The sequence below is a fragment of the Myotis yumanensis genome, unplaced genomic scaffold (assembly GCF_028538775.1).
Source record: "Myotis yumanensis isolate MYYU_CA2020_CCGP unplaced genomic scaffold, mMyoYum1.0.hap1 SCAF_2, whole genome shotgun sequence".
NCBI classification, from domain to species: Eukaryota; Metazoa; Chordata; class Mammalia; order Chiroptera; family Vespertilionidae; genus Myotis; species Myotis yumanensis.
This window is the reverse complement of record NW_027223753.1, coordinates 147,931,998-147,938,830: the sequence shown is the minus strand read 5'-3', so window position 1 is coordinate 147,938,830 and position 6,833 is coordinate 147,931,998. Positions and strand designations below refer to the sequence as shown.

General features: G+C 45.7%; 1 pseudogene; it reads left to right on the top strand.

The window, feature by feature from the left end:
• The first annotated feature begins 570 nt into the window (after nucleotides 1-570).
• Nucleotides 571-1,025, top strand: LOC139002139 (nuclear nucleic acid-binding protein C1D pseudogene; annotated as a pseudogene).
• Nucleotides 1,026-6,833: the final 5,808 nt, after the last annotated feature.

Below are 6,833 nucleotides of genomic sequence, written 5' to 3'. Positions count from 1 at the left end.
TTCCCTGGAGTTAGGGAGGGAATAAAATCCCTTAACTAAGTGCCAGGTAGGTAGTTAATCATTTTAACTACGAACAATCACACTTAAGCTACATAATCTTTACTTAGGATAATCTCCTTCAGTTACTTCCTTGTAGTTTAATAGAACAATAGAGTAACCTTGGAATGGAGATAAGAAACACCCTTACCTTTGGAATAGAATGGATAGGATTAAAATCAACTGGTATAAATACAGATGTAATAGGACAATAAACACAGAACCTGGCTGGAGATCCTGGCTAGGCTGCTGATCAACTGAACGCTGTCTCCGTGTCATTCCTTCTTCGCCGACTCCGTCCACACCTTTGGAAACCCCTGGATCTGCTGGGGCTGGACCCCAACAAGACCTCACAAGAATGGTCCAGAACAAGTGTAGTACCTGAAGCCTTAAACTTCAATAGCTTTATGGTAAATCTGCCTGAGTAGCAAGTCCTGTTCTTTAAAGTAAATGCCTAAGGACCTTCCCCAAGTGAGAATACAAGAAGTCAGAAGTCTGCAATTAGAAGAGGGCCAGCACTGACCATACAGTAGGTCATAATGGCAGAAGAAGAAATTAATGAAGACTATCAAGCAGAAATCCATGAGTATTTATCAGCATTTGAGAATTCCATTGGTGCTGTAGATGACATGCTGAAGACTATGACGTCTGTTTCTAGAAATGAGTTGTTGCAGAAGTTGGACCCACTTGAACAAGCAAAAGTGGATTTAGTTTCTGCTTACACATTAAATTCAATGTTTTGGGTTTATTTGGCAACTCAGAGAGTTGATCCTAAGGAACACCCAGTAAAGCAGGAATTGGAAAGAATCAGAGTGTACATGAACAGAGTCAAGGAAATAACTGACAAGAAGAAGGCTTCCAAATTGGACAAAGGTGCAGCTTCAAGATTCGTGAAAAATGCCCTCTGGGAACCAAAACCTAAAAATGCATCCAAAGTTGCCAGTAAAGGAAAAAGTAAAAAATAACCTTTTGGTTTTGATGTACACATGTTCAAAAAGTACATCATTTTTATTGTTTAACACAAAATGGATGGTGATTATGTGACAATGCACGGTTTAAATGTATTCCTTATTGAATTCATATATAAAATTTACGTTTGAATTTGTAATGCTAAATACATTTCCCCCCAGAAAGATGAAGTTACCTTTATTGATTTTCCTTTAGTGTACTATGAGGTTTTTAACATTGTGGTATGTTTTATATTTACAGTTTACCATCTCTCTTGACAGGACTCCTGTTTCCTTATATAGGCCACTAGTACTATATAATAAAAGGCTAATATGCAAATTGACTGAATGACAGAATGACCAGTTGCTATGACGCTCACTGACCATCAGGGGGCAGAGGCTCAACACAGGAATTGCCCCCTGGTGGTCAGTGTGCTGCCACAGGGGGAGCGCTGCTCAGCCAGAAGCCAGGCTCATGGCTGGTGAGCACAGGAGGCAGCCAATCAATGATTCTCTCTCACCTGTGCTAAGGATGTCAGACTGCCAGCTTGAAAGAATAGAGAGAAACCAAGATGGCGGCATAGGTTAACACCGGAGTTTGCTGCCTCGAACAACCACTTCAAAAATACAACTAAAAGACGGAACGGACATCATCCAGAACCACAGGAAGGCTGGCTGAATGGAAGTTCTACAACTAGGAGGAACCGAGAATCAGAGGAGGCGCAGTGCTGAAGTAAAATACTAAGGTGCGGAGTGCGCGCAGCGCGGGCTGGTGGCTGAGGGCACGGTTGTCTGTTTCAATCCGGAGGGAGCCTCAGACTCAGAGCTCCAGATCCGGGCGAGTCTCTAGGGACCCAGACTCAAACGGGAGAAGCAGGACTGTCTGGCTACGGTCCCTCCGAGGTTTGCAGCTGTTGCTGGGACAGAGAGGCAGAGCCCCTGGGGACTGACTGAGAGCAGCCATAACTGCTCCCTCCTCCGCCCTGTTGATCCCGTGGGATCCGCCCCACCCAAGCCCTGCACAGAGGCATTTGCAGGATAGCCTCAGGCAAAGGCTAGATTAGCACCTCCCTAGAGGACACAAGTTCTTCCACTGCAAACACAGCTGATTATCACAGCCAGTCGGCCTGGAGGTCAAATCCCTCTAGTATTAACTATAACAATCAAGGCTTAACTACAACAAGACTGCGCACAAAGACCACTAGGGGGTGTACCAAGAAAGCGTAAAAAATGGGGAGACAAAGAAACAAGACAAAACTATCAAGAGAGGATATTAAGTTCAGAACCACACTTTTGAGGTCTCTCAAGAGGCTTCTAGAGTCTGTCGATAAACTTGATGAGATGTACAGGAAATCTAATGAGACCCTCGATGGTGTGATAAAGGACCATCCAGAAAGTAAGCATACACTGACTGAAATAAAGAATATTATACAGACTCCCAACAGCAAACCAGAGGAGCGCAAGAATCAAGTCAAAGATTCGAAATGCGAAGAAGCGAGAAACACCCAACCGGAAAAGCAAAATGAAAAAAGAACCCAAAAATACAAAGATAGTGTAAGGAGCCTCTAGGACAGCTTCAAACGTACCAACATCAGAATTATAGGGGTACCAGAAGATGAGAGAGAGCAAGATATTGAAAACATATTTGAAGAAATAATGACAGAAAACTTCCCCCACCTGGTGAAAGAAATGGACTTCCAAGTCCAGGAAGCACAGAGAACCCTAAACAAAAGGAATCCAAAGACGACCACACCAAGACACATCATCATTAAAATGCCAAGAGCAAAAGACAAAGAGAGAATCTTAAAAGCAGCAAGAGAAAGAAACTCAGTTACTTACAAGGGAATACCCATACGACTGTCAGCTGATTTCTCAACAGAAACTTTGCAGGCCAGAAGGGAATGGCAAGAAATATTCAAAGTGCTGAATACCAAGAACCTACAACCAAGACTACTTTATCCAGCAAAGCTATCATTCAGAATTGAAGGTCAGATAAAGAGCTTCACAGATAAGGAAAAGCTAAAGGAGTTCATCACCACCAAACCAGTATTATATGAAATGCTGAAAGGTATCCTTTAAGAAGAGGAAGAAGAAGAAAAAGGTAAAGATACAAACTATGAACAACAAATATGCATCTATCAACAAATGAATCTAAGAATCAAGTGAATAAATAACCTGATGTACAGAATGAACTGGTGATTATAATAGAATCAGGGACATAGATAGGGAATGGACTGACTATTCTTGGGGGGAAAAGGGGTGTGGGAGATGCGGGAAGAGACTGGACAAAAATCGTGCACCTATGGATGAACACAGTGGGTGGGGAGTGAGGGCGGAGGGTGAGGTGGGAGCTGGAAGGAGGGGAGTTATGGGGGGAAAAAAGAGGAACAAATGTAATAATCTGAACAATAAAGATTTAATTAAAAAAAATTAAAAAAAAAAAAAAAAAGAATGTGCAGGCCAAGCTGAGGGACCCTACCCGCCAGGCCCCGAAATGCATGAATTTTGTGCACCAGGCCTCTAGTGTATAAAATAAAATGCAAAACTGCCATTTTCTATAGCATTTCTCAATCCTTTGAGGTGTTGCTTCCTGGCAATTATTGTCTGTTTGGCTCAAATAAATTCATAAAACCTCTACAGATTTGGTCATTTCTTAAATCAATAGGCTTTTGCCCTAACCGGTTTGGCTCAGTGTATAGAATGTCGGCCTGCAGACTGAAGGGTCCCAGGTTTGATTCTGGTCAAGGGCAGGTACCTTGGTTGCAGGCACATCCCCAGTTGGGGGTGTGCAGGACAAAGCTGATCAATGTTTCTCTCTCATCAATGTTTCTAACGCTCTATCCCTCTCCCTTCCTCTCTGTAAAAAAAGTCAATAAAATATATATTTTTAAAAATCAATAGGGTTTAAATACAGTCTGGGTTTCAGGCTGTCTTTTAATCACAAGCCACTTTATTACCACTCTAGTCACCAATGTCTAAGGCCTAAACCTACCAGAGTAGCCCCCTCACTCACCTTTTTCTCTCTATTCTGATCCATCTCCACTACTTTCTCCTCATCTCATTTGAGAGATCTTTTAAAAAGATCTTTGAAGTTTTCATAGTTTTCCATTGCTCTCAGCCTAAAGATCCAAAGATCATCCTGTCTAAAATACCATACAATTTCACTTATATGTGGAATCTAATGAACAAAATAAACATACTCACAGATACAGATAACCCACTGACAGTTGTCACAGGGGAGGAGGGTTTGGGGACTGAGTGAAAAGGGTGAAGGGCTTAAGAGAAAAAACCAATAACAACAAACTCATAGACACAGACAACAATAAGGTGATTACTAGAGGGATAGAGTGGTGTGGCGGTAGAAGAGGGTAAAGGGGGAATAATTGGTGATAAGAGACTTGACTTTGGGTGGTGGATACACAATACAATATACAGATGATGTGTTAGAGAATTATAAACTTGAAACCTATATAATTTTATTAACCAATGTCAATAAATTCAATAATTTGTTGTTGTTGTAGTTGTTGTTTTAAGAGAGATTCCAACATGGCTGCGGGCAGGACCGGAGTGAGGGAGAGAGTGTGAAAGAGTGAATGAGGGAGCAGACCTTGGGAGGCGGGGAGGTGAGAGCAGTCAATCATGCACGGAGGGAGTGCCTGGGTAGGCGGTTCGCTTTCCTGGCCAAGGAGCGGCTGCTATCGCCAGAGCCACCACCACCCCAGGCACAGCTCCAGCTTGGAGACCGGGCCATCTTGAAGGGTTTACAAGGTTTTCCTGGGGAGGAGGCTGTGGGGAGCAGAGCCACTAGGTGCCCAGCCAGGCCACCACCCGGACGTGCCGCAGCCCAGGGCCCAACACACGCAGCACCCTGCCCTGGACCCTGCGCAACCATGGAGGACACAACCCAGACCCTGCGCACCCACCCGAGGACACCACAGCAGACACTGACGGGACCCCATATGCCTGGTACGCACCCAGCCTGACCCCGCAAGCCCAATGGGAACCCAGCCCAATGGGGAACCAGCTTGGCACCTGTGCGACCACCAAATGACTGCCACTGACCCGGCAGGACTCTTGCCCTTGCTGTACTCACCCACTGCCATGCTACTGTGCTGCCACTGGCGCCCTCAATCCCAGCTGCTCAGCTCCACCTCCAGGGCTTGGTGGCAGGAACTGTGCTAAAGGCCAGGGAAGTGGATGTAGCCTCCCCTGCCCTGGACCTACTAGAACTGAGGACCTGAGGAGACTGAAGAGGCTGCAGATCATGGGTGAGACAGGAATGCCTGGGACTGAGAGGGGGCCCCGAGGGCACTGACTGTGGAGACTGCAGAGTGAGTGTAGCATAGGAAGCCTGGGGCTGAAGTCCTTAGATAGAGTAGCGCTAGCACCCCGCCATCATGCAGCCTGAACAGTGGAAAGGGCTCATAGTGGAGCTCAGGGACAGCCTTCACTGGAGGGGTCTAAAGGACACATTCAACACTGAATCTGGAGGACCCTCTGTTTCTTGGAGGAACTCAGGAGCAGAAAGGGGTTGGACAATAAGGCCAGGAAGGAGGATCAGCCCTGCCCACCTTCAACGAAGGGAGGTGCCCTCTTTCCCACCAGCAAAGCAGCTGCTTCTTACCTGACCTGCAGTGACCTGAGGAAGGGGAACAGCCTGGGGCAGGACTTCTGTGGCCCTGAAGGTGATAGAGAGGAGGTGCCAACAAACCAGGCAGAGCTGAGGCATTTGAGGATGAGGAAGGGCCCTGTCTCCCCTCCTACAAGATATTGGCACCAGCCCCAACATGAGTCAGATCAAACCAACCCCACCAAGACCAGGATACTGCTACAGAGCCCAGCTTAGAACAGGGACAATCAAGATGTGAGATTCGCCCGGCCAGCATGGCACAGTGGTTGAGCATTAACCTATGAACCAGGAAGGACACAGTTCGATTCCATGTCAGGGCACATGTCCGGGTTGTGGGATCGATCCCAGTGTGGAGCATGCAGGAGGCAGCTGGTCAATGATGCTCATTATTGATGTTTCTATCTCTCCCTCTCCCTTCCTCTCTGAAATCAATAAAAATATATTTTAAACAAACAAACAAACAAACAAAAAGACATCATACTCGAGGCAGACCCAGCCTCTGGGCTAAGAAGTCCTCACCCTTTGGGCTTCAACTTATCGAACATCAATCAGATTGCCCAGGGACAGAAAGAGACAATGATTCACATTGGTCTGCATGAGAAAAGCTCCCAGGAGGCCCAGGACAGACATACCAAAGGAGCAGATTAAACAACATCAGAGCAAAATCCAGTGAGCTCCACAAGCTGTGGACCCAAAGGTATTTGAGTGAGTGTGTACAGGTTTTGTATTTGTATGTGTGTGGGTGGCTGTTTTTTTATTTGTTTTTTGTTGTTTGTTTTTTCCCCCTTTTTTTCTTTCTTCTTTTTTTTTATTGTCTAAAGTTTTACATATGTCTCCTTTTTTCCCCGACTGACACCCCCCCCCCCACTCCTCTGCCCCGCCCTCTTCCCCACCCCTCCCACCACAGCCATTCCCACCCTGGGCAAGCCCCCACCGCCCCAGCACCCCAGCGTCTGTGTCCATTGGTTGTGCTAATATGCATGCATACAAGTCCTTCGTTTGCTCTCTAACCCCCCCCCCCCACCCCCCTGCCATTTGTCTCTGGATCTATTTTTGTTCATCAAATTATGTTGATCATTATGTCCCACATATGAGTGAGATCATGTGATATTTATCTTTCTCCGACTGGCTTATTTCGCTTAGCATAATGCTCTCCAGTTCCATTCATGCTATTGCAATGGTAAAAATTCCTTCTTTTTTATAGCAGTCTAGTATTCCAT